We start from the raw sequence: 15,169 nt of genomic DNA, 5'->3' as shown, positions 1-15,169 counted from the left end.
GAAGCTTACCAACAGGCCGATTCATCATGGATGAAAGGTGTTGATCCCCAAGTCTCCATCCTCAGGTGAGTGAGCTCACCATACAATGTCTGTGACTGAAGTCATCCCACCTCCCCCCCTTCTCTCTCTTTCCTTCAAGCAAGTGAATACACTAAGGTAAGGGGGACTTTGATGTTATGCCGCGTACACACGATCGGAATTCTCGTCAGAAAAAGCTCTGATGATTTTCCCGATGGAATTCCGTTCAAGCTGTCTTGCCTACACACGGTCACACCAAATTTAGAATGCAGTGACGTACAAAATGTATGACAAAACTAGAAAAAGGAAGTTCAATACCCAGTAGCCAATAGCTTCTGTCTCGTAGTTGAATCTGAGTTTTGGCGTGTCTGAATTGCATAAACACGATCGGAATTTTTGGCTGGCGGAAATTTGGACAGCTAAATTCAGATGGAGCATACACACGGTCGCATTTTCTGATGAAAAGCTCTCATCGGTCTTTTTCTGGCCAGAATTCCGATCGTGTGTACGTGGCATAAGGGGTGCCCTGTGGACTCTGATGTAAGGGGGCTTTAGGAGCCCTAATTTAACCACTTCAGCCCCAGAAGGATTTACCCTCTTCCTGACCAGAGCACTTTTTGCAATTCGGCACTGCGTCGCTTTAACTGACAATTGCGCGGTTGTGTGGCGTTGCACCCAAACAAAATTGATATCCTTTTTTTTCCCCACAAATAGAGCTTTCTATTGGTGGTATTTGATCGCCTCTGTGTTTTTTATTTTTTGCACTATAAACAAAAAAAAGAGCGACAATTTTGAAAAAAAGCTATATTTTTTACTTTTTGCTATAATAAATATCCCCATAAAATATATATATATTAAAAAAAAATTCTTTCTCAGTTTAGGCCAATATGTATTCTTCTACTTATTTTTGGTAAAAAAAAAATTGCAATAGGCGTATATTGATTGGTTTGCACAAAGTTATAGCGTCTACAAAATAAGGGATAGATTTATGGCATTTTTATTTATTTATTTTTTATTAGTAATGGTGGCGATCTGCGATTTTTATCATGACTGCGACATTATGGCAGACACATCGGACACTTTTGACACCACAGGGGGTTATCAAGGGTTAACTGTGTCCTAGGGAGTGATTCTAACTGTGGGGGAGGGGGGGGGGTGGGTGGGCTACCACTGACATGATAGCGATCACTGCTCCTGATGACAGGGAGCAGTGATCTCTGTCATGTCATTAGGCAGAATGGGGAAATGCCTTGTTTACAAAGGCATAGCCCCATTCTTCTGTAGACATTGAGCCTGCGGGACCTGTGGGCACGGTCACGGAGCACACAGCGGAGGTGCGCTCCGCCGGCGGCACACACCCACAATGGCATGATTTAAAGGGGACGTACCTCTACGCCCATTTGCCAGCCGTGCCATGACTAGTGTAGTCTGAATGTTCCCCTTATATTATTCCTTACCTATTAGAAACGAGACCACACCATAGGTTGGAGTAAACTGGCCACAACAGCCTTTATTAAACATAACTCAAAATTCACTCCAATAACTTGTAAATATGAAAATATATAAATATATATAAATATATAAATATAAATAACTTTATTAACAGTAAACCACATTAAATAACATTAACTGCCCATTCTGGTGATCTCTGACGGTGACCCCACTTAAGCCAATACCAAATCACTGCGGTACACCTGACCAACTTCCCAAAGGCCTCCACCTGTGACCGGTCGGAGACAACTTCTGCCAGTGAACATAACCGTATTCCCTCCAACGTTCAGGAATACCCAGAGGGGCCGATCGTTAGATGAGCCCCCCACACCCTCAGATCCCTTCTGAGTACCTGTCTACCGTCAGAAACCACCAGAAAACACACCGCCACAGCCCGAAAGGGTGACCCCCTCAACCTTGAGGGCCACCCCCCACCCGAAGAGCTTTTTGTATCCCCTCCTGTAAGCCCAAGGACCAGAGGTCAATCCCCACATCCGATAGGTGAACGCCATCCTGCCGAAGATAAAGCCCCACATTTACCTCCAACTCCCGATGTCGAACCACAATGCCCCCGTTCTGCACCACAAACCGCCCAACCACCTTATTCACCCATATCCTAGTTTTTTCAATGCTGGCTAAAGACCTAGCCCACCGCCACACCGTTCTAGCCACAATGTCCGACCACACCAAAATGGTGCCCGGGAAAAGGACTCGCAGGCGCAACACATCCGCCTTAATATCCGCCAAAATATCCTTCACCTTCCGAACACCCAGGTCGTTGCCCCCCGCATGAACAACCAGCACATCCGGGGGCCTGTCTCTTGAAGCGAAGCGCTCCACCTCCCCCATGACACGCTCCCACCTCATGCCCGGGAACTCCAACCACATCACCCTAGCCACCCGCCTGGGGATACCCAATTGCCTGCCTGCTGGTAGAGAATCACCTCTCCTGGCCCCCCAGCACACGTACGAATGCCCCAGGATCCAAACGAGGCGTGGAGAACCTCCATCTGGAATGAAAACAAAAGAAATAACACAACAACCAACGGAATGTTACAAGCACAGTACTCCCCCCCAGAAATCCCAACAACAAACAACACCCACAGCCGCACCCACCTTACCCCAGTATCAACTGCGGCCGGACATAGGACCGGAACCTCCGGGACTCCCACCTACCAATCCGGCGAACCACCGCCTCCTCCAGCCCACATCGTGCCGCTTCCGTTGCCGCCCCAATCTGGAAAGAGTGGGACGCGTATTCCCGCTCATCCAAACCCACCGCTCTCAGGCATTGCCGAAAAACCGACACAAACTGAAACCGGGATAGAAACGAGCCCTCCGCATGCACCAAAAAGGGGCCCGCCCCCGCAGGCCGTACCGCCCGGAAAGCCCGTACTGCCGCCACCGGGCACACTGCCGAGCCCGGAAGGGCGAGCAGCGTAATCGCCACTCCCTTGCCCCGTTGATCAGTCTTAGACCTACGCAACCGTATACTCACCCGATCCGCAACCACCTGCACATCCTGATCCAACAGACCCCCAGCCACCCGTTTCGAGCGACACACCAACTCCCCTATCCTAAACGCCCCATAAAACGCCAACGAAAAAGCTGCCGTAAACAGAACGGTCTCGTAAGCAGACGAGCAAACGTCCACCAGCCGAGAACAAATTGCCACCAAATTGTCATACGACACCGGCCGGCGCGCATCCCGACCCTTTCGATCTCTCCTGTACCCCTTCAATGTTTGCCGCACCCAAAAATCCTTCGTCCCGTCCGGCTCCCCCCACATCTTAAACAAAAAGGCCAACCCAGCCAGCTTCCGCTCAATAGACGCAGGCGACAGACCCGTCTCAATGTTCCTGGCCACCCAGTACAATACCACCCAGCGCTGGTCGGAGCCCCGACCAGCTACACCAACCTCCCCCAGTAACGCCCACCATTCCGCCCACACCCTAGAATAAGCGGACCATGTAGCCTCACTCAATGACCTTTTCAACCAACCTGCGGCGATTCCAAGGGCAGCTCCCACATCCACCCGGGGCAGGGCGCCCCCGACTCCTCCGCTCCCGGCGCCAGCTGCCGGAACTTGTCCCACTGAAAACGAGAGAGCGAGTCAGCCAAAGAATTCTCCACCCCAGGTATGTGCACTGCATAAACGTAAACATTGAGCCGCAAACAGCGAAAAACCAGCTGTCGTAGCAGCCGGATGACCGGGGGCGAGGAAGCAGTCATCCGATTGAGGACCTGAACCACCCCCATGTTGTCGCAATTGATGCGCAACTTCAAATTACGAAACTCCGCCCCCCACAGCTCCAACGCCAACACTATCGGGAATAATTCTAGCAAAACCAAATTGCCCAACAACCCCGCAACCGCCCAGGAGCGCGGCCAAGGTTCAGCACTCCACCGGCCCCGAAAAAATGCCCCATAACCCGTAGACCCAGCCGCGTCAGTAACCAACTCCACATCGAAGTTGCTCACCGGCCCCGACATCCACATGGCCCGCCCGTTATACGACTCCAAAAATTCATGCCATGCCCGCAGGTCCTCCCTGTGTTCCTTTCGCAAACGCACAAAATGGTTAGGGGCGGTCACCCCGGCGGTGGCCCCCGACAGCCGTCGGCAGAACACACGGCCCATAGGAATGATCCGGCAAGCGAAATTCAGCTTGCCCAACAGGGACTGCAGGGCCCGAAGCTGAACCTTCGGCCGGCCCTGCATCCCCGCCAGCTCTGCCTGCAGATCCCGTAATTTATTCTCTGGCAATCGACACTCCATTGCCAGCGAATCAATCACGATCCCCAAAAAACTAAATTCCGTAACCGGGCCTTCCGTCTTATCCCCCGCCAACGGCACCCCGAACCTGCCCGCAATGTGCTGTAACGTGGACAGAAGAATCGCACACACATTGGAGGCAGGCGGGCCCACGCACAGAAAATCATCCAAATAGTGGATGACCGACTCCAGGCCCGAAACATCTCTCACCACCCATTCCAAAAATGAGCTAAAAGCCTCAAAATAGGCGCATGAAATGGAACAACCCATGGGCAGGCACAAATCTACATAAAACTTGCCCCGCCAATGGCACCCCAACAGCCGGAAGCTGTCCGGGTGGACCGACAGAAGTCGAAACGCCGATTCCACATCCGCCTTGGCCATGAGAGCCCCACGACCATACCGCCTGACCCACCGTACCGCCGCGTCAAAAGACGTGTAGGAAACCGTACACGCCTCCGGGTCAATGAAATCATTGACCGACCCCCCTTTCGGAAAAGACAGATGATGAATCAAGCGAAACTTCCCCGGCTCCTTCTTAGGAACCACACCCAACGGGGAGACCACCAGGTCCCCCCACGGCTGTACTTCGAAAGGCCCGCCCATCCGGCCCAGCGCCACCTCCTTACCCAATTTGTCATCCACCACCCCCGGGTGATCTAAAGCCGAGCGCAAATTCCTGGCTAACGGCGGCACCCCTTCCAAAGAACAGGGAATCCTAAAACCGTCCCGAAAGCCCGAAATCAACCCCCGCGCCGCCTCACCATCCGGATACCTATTTAGGAAAGGAAGCATCCTTCCCAGGTTCACCGGCGTCATGCCTTTTGTGACCGGCGTCACCAGCGCGCTTACCCTTTTTGAAACAGCGGGACAGAGGGTGGGTGCCGCCGCACCCGGAGCACTCATGTTTGAGACGGCACGCGCCCCCGAATTTACAAGCCCCCTCATTAAAGGGCCAGCACACCCCCACTTTTTTCCGGCCGGCAGTCCCGAGGACGGCGCACTCCCGGCCCCCCCTGAAGAAACGGAGTGGGCGTCCGCGGAGCAGACATAAGCCTCATCCATAGGCTTATGTCCTTGTGATCCCAGCGCAGTTCAGCCCGCACCGCCTTCCGCTGACGAAACTGCTCATCATAGCGCAGCCACGCCAACCCCCCATACACCCGATGAGACTCACCAATCGCGTCCAGGTAACAAAATAACGCCGAGCAATGCTCGGGGTTCTTTTCCCCTATCACGCTAGCCAAAATAGCGAACGCCTGAAGCCAATTCGCAAATGTGCGCGGGATCAGCCGATACCTACGCTTCTCCTCGTCGTCCTTCTTGGAACTGTCCGGCTTGACCCTATCCAAGTTAAACTTCTCGAGGGGGAGCAAAGAGAAAATCTCCACATACTCACCCTTGCCGATCTTGTCCCTCACCTCCTGCTTCAAATGCGCCCCCAACGGGCCCTCGAAGCAAACATAAACTTCGCACCGGGCAGCATCCGCGAGCCTAACCAGATCGGACCGCGCCCCCGGGTCCGCGGGCACCGGGGGGACCCCCGAGCCCCCAGCTCCAGCATCCACGCTCCCCGTTGCCACCGCAGGCGGTGCGTCCCGCGCCGGCACAGCCTCCGCCCCCCCGCCCCCCCCCCCCAGTACTCAGCCAGGGGGGCACCTGAGGCGGCCCCGAGCCCCCAGCAAACTTACCAACAAGGGCCTGCAGCCCCTCCAACAGCTCCTGCAGCGGACCCGAGGGGCCCCCCGGGGCAACTGGCCCCGCCCCCCCAATGGACCAGCCGAAACCCCCCCATGTCATCCCGGGGACCCCATGGGCCCCGCACCCCCCTGTGACACCCCCATCAGACCCCGCAAAGCATCCGCCAGCAATGTAGACTCGCGCAACTTACCCGGCCCCCCCAGGGCCCCGGCGTCCTGAACCGGTCCGGGCGCAGACCAGGACACCTCCTCCTCCTGGGACAGCTCGCTCTCTGACCCGACCTCACTGGCGCGCACCGGGGACGCCGCCATCCCCCTGTGCTCCGAGCGGTCACTCCGGTCCATGCGATCCGGGACTGCAGGCAATGTCCTCCTCCCCCCGCCGCCCCCGGCATGCCGGCGTCTGAAACCGGCCCTGCCAGGCACCTTGGCGGCCTTCTGCGACCCGCCCTCCCCCCCCTCCAGCATGCGGCCCCCCCGAGGCGTCCCCCGCCACGCGGATCACTGCCCCTGAGCCAGCAGGCCGCTGATCCACTGCCATGTGCACCCCCCCCTGACACCCAAACCCCGAGCCACCCGCACTCCCCCCCTCCCCCACCGGGCCCCGTGCAGGCCCGGCGCCATTGCCATGCTGCCGCGATCCCCGCCCCCCTCCGGTCAGCGGCGCAACGACCGCCCGGACCGGGGAGAGCCGAGTACGGCCGTTTCGCCGGGGGGACCGAACGGTCCTCCCCCGGGCTCCGGGAGTCACGAGGCGGCCGAGGTGTAGGCCCAGGGGAAAAATGCGCCGGAGGCCGAGACCTCCGCGCGCGCAGCTGTACCTCACCTGTCCCGCCGCCGTCCTCATCGCCGTCCGCCAGGTCACCCACGCGGTCCCGCAGCCAGTCCGCGCCGTGCACCTCCGCCGCCCGTCGCAGCCGCGCGAAGAGTCCCTCAAGGTCAGCCAAAGCAGAGGAGCAGCGAAAAACTGCCTCCTCTGTGTCACACTGGGCTCCGAATGATCCCTTAAAGCCACACCCCTCCCTTTTATGTGACCCCTCCCCTACCCTGAATTTGTTTCCTGCAAACCTTTTTCTCAACTCCACCCATAAAGCTTAACCCTCTGTGTCCCTCATCCACACTGTCATGTCCAGCACTCCTTATATCATTTCATTCTTAATCCGTGCTTCTCTTTGTGCCAACATACATCGTCGTGTGCTGGTTGGCTAGTGGTTAAGGGGGAGATTTGGTTTAAAACTTTATCCTGCCTTTCTGTTTCCCAGTTCAAAAGTTGATCTTTTTGGAGCGATTTGAAGAAAGTGCTGTTTCATTTTTCTCTCCTGCTATCAGCATGTATCCTTTAATCTCCCTACATAACATATGGCATCAATTCATCTGCTGCTGCTGTATGCAATATACATTGTATGCATGATATTTTATGAACATTTCCTAACAGTTCTGTCAGTAAAACATATGTCCAGGGCATCTGGAGCAACCGCAAACTGCTTCACATAACATGTATTTACAGTGAGTGGTTGTTTTCAAATTATTATTGCAAAGTTTACCCAATCACCAAAATCTCATATAAGCTTTAACAGGGTATTGCCATTTTAAAAATGGTTTTAATCTTTTTTTTTTTATCTCCAGCTTTTAGGAAAAGAATACCTGGTGATCTGGAAGCTCCGGAAGATTCACCTGCCTTCATGACCAGGCCATTTTTTGCGATAAGGCACTGCGTTATTTTAACTGACAATTGCTCAGTCGTGCGACGCGGTACCCAAATAAAATTGATGTCCTTTTTTTTACCCACAAACAGAGATTTATTTTGGTGGTATTTGATCACCTCTGCTGTTTTTTTTATTTTTTTGCGCTATTTTTTCTTTTAAAAAAAAAAATATATATATATATATATATATATATATATATATATATATTTTTTTTTTTTTTAAAGAAAAAATAGCGCAAAAAAATAAAAAAAACAGCAGAGGTGATCAAATACCACCAAAATAAATCTCTGTTTGTGGGTAAAAAAAAGGACATCAATTTTATATATATATATACAGTGGTGTGAAAAAGTGTTTGCCCCCTTCCTCATTTCCTGTTCCTTTGCATGTTTGTCACACTTAAGTGTTTCGGAACATCAAACCAATTTAAACAATAGTCAAGGACAACACAAGTAAACACAAAATGCAATTTGTAAATGAAGGTGTTTATTATTAAAGGTGGAAAAAAATCCAAACCATCATGGCCCTGTGTGAAAAAGTGATTGCTCCCCTTGTTAAAACATACTATAACTGTAGTTGTCCACACCTGAGTTCAATTTCTCTAGCCACACCCAGGCCTGATTATTGCCACACCTGTTCACAATCAAGGCATCACTTAAATAGGAGCTGCTTGACACAGTAAGGTCCACCAGAAGATCCTTAAAAGCTACACATCATGCCGAGACCCAAAGAAATTCAGGAACAATTGAGAAAGAAAGTAATTGAGATCTATCAGTCTGGAAAGGGTTATAAAGCCATTTCCAAAGCTTTGGGAATCCAGCGAACCACGGTGAGAGCCATTATCCACAAATGGCGAAGACATGGAACAGTGGTGAACCTTCCCAGGAGTGGCCGGCCGCCCAAAATTACCCCAAGAGCGCAGCGACGACTCATCCAAGAGGTCACAAAAGACCCCACAACAACGTCCAAGGAACTTCAGGCCTCACTTGCCTCAGTTAAGGTCAGCGTTCATGCCTCCACCATCAGGAAAAGACTGGGCAAAAATGGCCTGCATGGCAGAGTTCCAAGGAGAAAACCACTGCTGAGCAAAAAGAACATCAAAGCTCGTCTCAATTTCTCCACAACACATCTTGATGATCCCCAAGACTTTTGGGACAACATTCTGTGGACCGATGAGACAAAAGTGGAACTCTTTGGAAGGTGTGTGTCCAAGTATATCTGGCGTAGAAGGAACACTGCATTTCATAAAAAGAACATTATACCAACAGTAAAATATGGTGGTGGTAGTGTGATGGTCTGGGGCTGTTTTGCTGCTTCAGGACCTGGAAGACTTGCCGTGATAAAAGGAACTATGAATTCTGCTGTCTACCAAGAGATCCTGAAGGAGAATGTCCGACCATCTGTTCGTGTACTCAAGCTGAAACGAACTTGGGTTCTGCAGCAGGACAATGATCCTAAACACACCAGCAAGTCCACCACCGAATGGCTGAAGAAAAACAAAATTAAGACTTTGGAGTGGCCTAGCCAAAGTCCTGACCTGAATCCTATTGAGATGTTGTGGTATGACCTTAAAAAGGCCGTTCATGCTCGAAAACCCTCTAATGTAACTGAATTAGGACAATTCTGCAAAGATGAGTGAGCCAAAATTCCTCCAGGACGCTGTAAAAGCCTCATTGCACGTTATCGCAAACACTTGGTTGCAGTTGTTGCTGCTAAGGGTGGCCCAACCAGTTATTAGGTTTAGGGGGCAATCACTTTTTCACACAGGGCCATGATGGTTTGGATTTTTTTTCACCTTTAATAATAAACACCTTCATTTACAAATTGCATTTTGTGTTTACTTGTGTTGTCCTTGACTATTGTTTAAATTGGTTTGATGTTCCGAAACACTTAAGTGTGACAAACATGCAAAGGAACAGGAAATGAGGAAGGGGGCAAACACTTTTTCACACCACTGTATATATATATATATATATATATATATATATATTTTTTTTTTTTTTATTTATTTATTTATTTTTTTCTGCTATAAAAAATATCTATTAATTTTTATTTTTTTTTAAATGTAATTTCTTCATCAACTTAAGCCAATATGTATTCTGCTATATATTTTTGGTAGAAAAAATCCCAATGAGCCAAAAATTGATTTTTAAGCTTTTTGTAAAACATAGGGAAGGGTTATCACCCCTGTAACATTTGTTTTGCTGTCTGTGCACCTCTTCAGAAGATTTCACCTCACTTTCTGTCCCAATGACAAATGTTTTTTGAAAATTTGGGTTTTTTAGTGAAAAAAGGATTGGTGATAAAGCATTAGTGGAGAGGAGACACGTTTTTCCCATATCAACTCTTACAGGAGAGAATTTCACCTTACAGAAACTCTAGCTGGAGCGCAGGAACGAACCCTCCTGCAAAATATTGCATAAAAAATTGTAATTGGGCCTTAGGCACTGGTGCTGGTACTACAACACTGCAACCCCGCACAGATATTGTAGTTGAGTGCTGCAAGAACCCTCCTGCAAAACATTGCATAAAAAATTGTAATTACATGCCCCTGTTAAACAGAGGCTGAAAAATTGGGCCTTAGCCACTGGTGGCGGCGCCCAGAACCAAAGCTATCAGCATGATCATTGAGGAGGAAAAGGATAGTCACTCAGCATCAGCATAGGCAGTCTTGAAGGGATCTGACATTTCAAAAAAAATTATTCAGTTACATCAGCATCAAGTGCTTGGTAGCTGGTGGTGATCCAAGACTGATTCATTTTTATAAAGGTTAGTCGATCAACCGAGTCGGTGGACAGGCGCACCCTGTGATCGGTTACAAAGCCTCCAGCAGCACTGAATGTGCGTTCCGAAAGAACATTGGATGCAGGACAGGCCAGTAGCTCAATTGCATACTGTGCAAGCTCTGACCAGTGATCCATCCTCAAGACCCAGTAACCCAGAGGATTTTTGGTGGGAAAGGTGTCCAAATCTGATCTTGCCCCTAGGTATTCCTGCACCATGTAAATCAGACGCTGGTGATGGTTGCTGGAACCAATCATACCTTGGGGCTGCGGACTAAAAAATTGTCTGAACGCATCGGTCAGGTGGCCACATTCTCTACCGCTCCTTCTGTGACTGACCAAGGCCTCAGCAACACATTGTCCAAGACCAGGAATTTGCAACCTCCCAGTCTCTTGGAACGCGCTGCACAGACCTTTCTGCAAGGCCTCCCGAAGATGTTTCATCCTCTGCTCCCTCTGCGACGGCAAGATAAGGTCCGCAACCATACCCTTGTAACGTAGATCAAGGAGGGTTGTCAGCCAGTAATGATCCCTCTCCTTGATCCGACGAATACAAGGATCCTTTCACAGGCTTTGCAGGATCAGGGAGACCATGCAGCATAGGTTAACTGAGGCATTCGGTCCGGAGTCCTCTGGATCAAAAAAGGATGACATGATCCGCAGCCACCTCCTCCCAGCCGCGTACAAGTCCATGGGTTTCTTGGGACTGTAAATGATCCCTTAAAGACTGCTGCTGATGCTAGGCTCCACTTCCATGCTGACACAATCCTCCTCCTCCTCCTCTTCCTGTGTGATCGGCAGGCCAGCAGGTACACTGTCTGGATAAAGGGGGCCTTGAGAGGTAAGGAATTCCTCCTCTTCCTACCTCTGTTCTGCCTCAAGTACCCTGTCCATTATTCCACGCAGCGTATGCTCCAACAGGTGGACAAGAGGGACAGTGTCACTGATGCATGCACTGTCACTGCTCACCATCCTTGTGGCCTCCTCAAATGGTGACAGGACACTTCTTGCATCCTTGGTCATGGCCCACTGGTGTGGGGAAAAAAAAACAAGCTCCCCTGACCCTGTCCTGGTGCCATAGTCACAGAGGTACTCAGTGATGGTCCTCTGCTGCGTGTGCAGCCACTACAGCATGGCCAATGTTGAGTTCCACCTGGTGGGCATGTCACAGATTAGGCGGTTCTTGGGCAGGTTCAATTTCTTTTGGAGGCCAGCCAAAAGGACATCCTGTAAGCCTGGGTACCTGCCCAAAAACTGCTGCACCACCAAGTTAAGGACGTGAGCCAAACAGGGCACATGGGTCAGTTGTCCCTGTCGGAGGGTGGAGAGGAGGTTGGTGCCATTGTCGCAAACCACCATTCCTGGCTTAAGCTGGCATGGTGTCAACCACCTCTCAGCCTGCCCCTGCAGAGCTGACAGAATCTCTGCTCCAGTGTGGCTCCTGTCCCCCAAGCACACCAGCGCAAGCACCGCATGGCATCTTTTTGCTGCGTACTTGTGTAGCCCCTTAAAAAACACCTACGACAAAGCACAGGAAGAGGCCATGGAGGAAGAAGAAGAGGAGGGAGAGGAGGAGAGAGGTGCGTCAGAATTACCAGTAACATTTTGGAGGCGTGGTGGCGGAACAACCTCCAACACTACTACACCTTGTCCTGCATCCTTCCCAGCTGCTAGCAGAGTCACCCAATGTGCCGTGAAAGATAGCTAACGTCCCTGTCCATGTCTGCTGGACCATGAGTCAGCGATAATATGCACCTTACCGCTGACCGATCTGTCCAGCGAGGCCAAGACATTGCCTTCCACATGCCAGTAGAATCGCCTTCCGTGAGAAAAAGTGGCGTTTGGGAACCTGCCACTGAGGAACCACACATTCCACAAACTCACAGAAGGGGGTAGAGTCTACCAACTGAAAAGCAGCTAGCAATTTAGCCAAGCTATCATTCAACCGCTGGGCATGTGGATGGCTGTGAGTGAACTTCTTTCGGTGGTGCAGCAGCTGGGGCAGGGAAATTTGTCGGGTACAATCTGACGTTGGTGTACCGATAGCAGATTGCCCGCAAGTACTTGGCTGTGACACACCTAATTCTACACCTTCATTCCTCTCAGAGCAGGTTTCAGAGAGGACTGAAGGTATAGTGGGGTTGTAGATCCCAGCTGATGAGGAGCAAGCAGAGGTCTGCTTTGTTCTTTGGTGTGGGTCTTTTAGGTACGCTTGCCAACGAATTGCATGGCAGGTTGACATATGTCTGGTCAAGCATGGGGTGCCCAAGCGGCTGATGTTTTGGCCACATGAGATACGCTTGAGACATATGTGGCAAATAGCAGCGGTGCGATCTGATGCACTCGTCTCAAAAAAGGCCCACACCAAAGAACTTTTGGAATAACGTGCAGAGACAGCAGCACCCTGCACATGCGGAGCTCTGTGGTGTGATGCAGTCAGTGTGCTGCCCTTAAGCTGGCCGCTGGTGGGTATCCTGCCTCGTTGGAGATGTGCCTCCTCCTCTCTCCTATCAGACACCCACGTGGAGAAAATTACCTCATCATGCCCTCCCTCCTCACCATTGGAGCAAACCTGGCAATATGCTGCAGCTGGGGGAACATGACTGCTAGATTTCTGCCCTTCTTGGGCACCCCCTCTCTGTGGGCTCACGTTACTTCCTTCCTCTAGCTCGGTACCATCTGAGCTTTTAAAACACTGGTCATCCTCCTGGAGCATGTACCCAACATTGTGGTCAAACAGTTCAGGGGACTCCTCAGGAGAACATGGTGGGGCTAGCAAAGGAGTGACTGATACTATTGAGCCAAGGGAAGAGGCCGCGTTGGAAGCTGCTTTGGTAGACAAAGTACCCTAAGCCTGGGTGAGAGAGGATGAGGAGGGCTTGGTCATCCACTCTACCAAGTCTTCTGCATGTTGAGGCTCAACGTGGCCAGCTGCCGAAAAAAAGGACAAGCGTGTCCCACTGCCATGTGTTGATGAGGATGCACCATGTCCACGACCAGCACTGTTGCCTCTAGACTCAGAGCCAGTTTGCCCTCTTTTATTGGCTCGTGACTGTCTGCCTCTCCTTGTTGACCTTTCAGACATACTAATGGCCTGCAGGGAGATGTAGCTGCACAAAGCTGGGACGTATATGTATATATATATATATATATATATATATATATATATATATATATATATACTGATTATACTGCAGCAACCTAAAACAAAATACTGCAGCTCCCTTCCTGTATTTGTATGAGAATCCCAGCAATTGTATTCAGGTAAAGCTTTAGGTGCACACTGTGCAAAGGACACTAAAACAAAATACCGCAGCTCCCTGCCTGTATTTGTATGAGAACGCTGGCAATTGTACACTAAAACAAAATACTGCAGCTCCCTGCCTGTATTTGTATGAGAACACCGGCAATCATATTCAGGTAAAGCTTTAGGTGCACACTGTGCAAAGGATACTAAAACAAAATACTGCAGCTCCCTGCCTGTATTTGTATGAGAACGCCGGCAATTGTATTCAGGTAAAGCTTTAGGTGCACACTGTGCAAAGGACACTAAAATAAAATACTGCAGCTCCCTGCCTGTATTTCTATGAAAATGCCGGCAATTGTATTCAGGTAAAGCTTTAGGTGCACACTGTGCAAAGGACACTAAAACAAAATACCGCAGCTTCCTTCCTGTATTTGTATGAGAACGCTGGCAATTGGACACTAAAACAAAATACTGTAGCTCCCTGCCTGTATTTGTATGAGAACGCCGGCAATTGTATTCAGCTAAAGTTTTAGGTGCACGCTGTGCAAAGGACACTAAAACAAAATACTGCAGCTCCCTGCATGTATTTGTATGAGAACGCCTGCAATTGTATTCAGGTAAAGCTTTAGGTGCACACTGTACAAAGGACACTAAAACAAAATACTGCAGCTCCCTGCCTGTATTTGTATGAGAATGTCGGCAATTGTATTCAGGTAAAGCTTTAGGTGCACACTGTGCAAAGGACACAGTACACTAAGTGAAAATAGTGCAGTTCCCTGCCTGTCAGTATATTATGAAGAGAATAACAGGAACGGATCTAGCTAAACTGAATACAGTGTATAAATATATATACAACACCTGGGATGCATATTTATCCTCTACACACTGTAACTGAAGCTAACTGACTCGCCTGCCTACTCTACCTAATCTAACTCAAATTAAATTACACTGTCTCTCTCTGTCTTTAACCACTACTGAAACACACTACACAAGGCCGGCGGCCCTATATAGTGTGGGGCGTGTACTAAACCCCGTGAGACATAATTGGCCAAAGCCACCCTGGCTTTGGCCAATCATGGCTCTCTGTTTTTTCTGCGCTGTGATTGGCCAAAGCATGCAGGACATAGTGCATGCTTGGCCAACCAGCAGCCAGCAATGCACTGTGATGCCGCAGTGAATTATGGGCCGTGGCACACCACTTGAATTTGGTGCAAACAGCCCACGATGTTTGAGTCAAACATGGGTTCGACCCGAACATTAAGCTCATCCCTACCTACCAGTATGGAGTCTGAGAGACTCATGTAAGCAGTAGGAGAACATGCAAATTCCATGCAGATAGTGTCCTGATCAGGATACCAACTGGGGATCTCCATGCTACATATATTTTTTTCCATTGCTGGACTGGAGAAAGTTTTCAAAATGCAACTTTTTGCCACTTATTTTTTTGCTTTG

Source organism: Lithobates pipiens, unplaced genomic scaffold (genome assembly GCF_037356315.1).
Source record: "Lithobates pipiens isolate NorthernLeopardFrog02 unplaced genomic scaffold, aLitPip1_a1.2 Scaffold_19, whole genome shotgun sequence".
In the NCBI taxonomy this organism is placed as follows: Eukaryota; Metazoa; Chordata; class Amphibia; order Anura; family Ranidae; genus Lithobates; species Lithobates pipiens.
The sequence above is the reverse complement of the archived record's forward strand: the minus strand, read 5'-3'. Positions refer to the sequence as shown.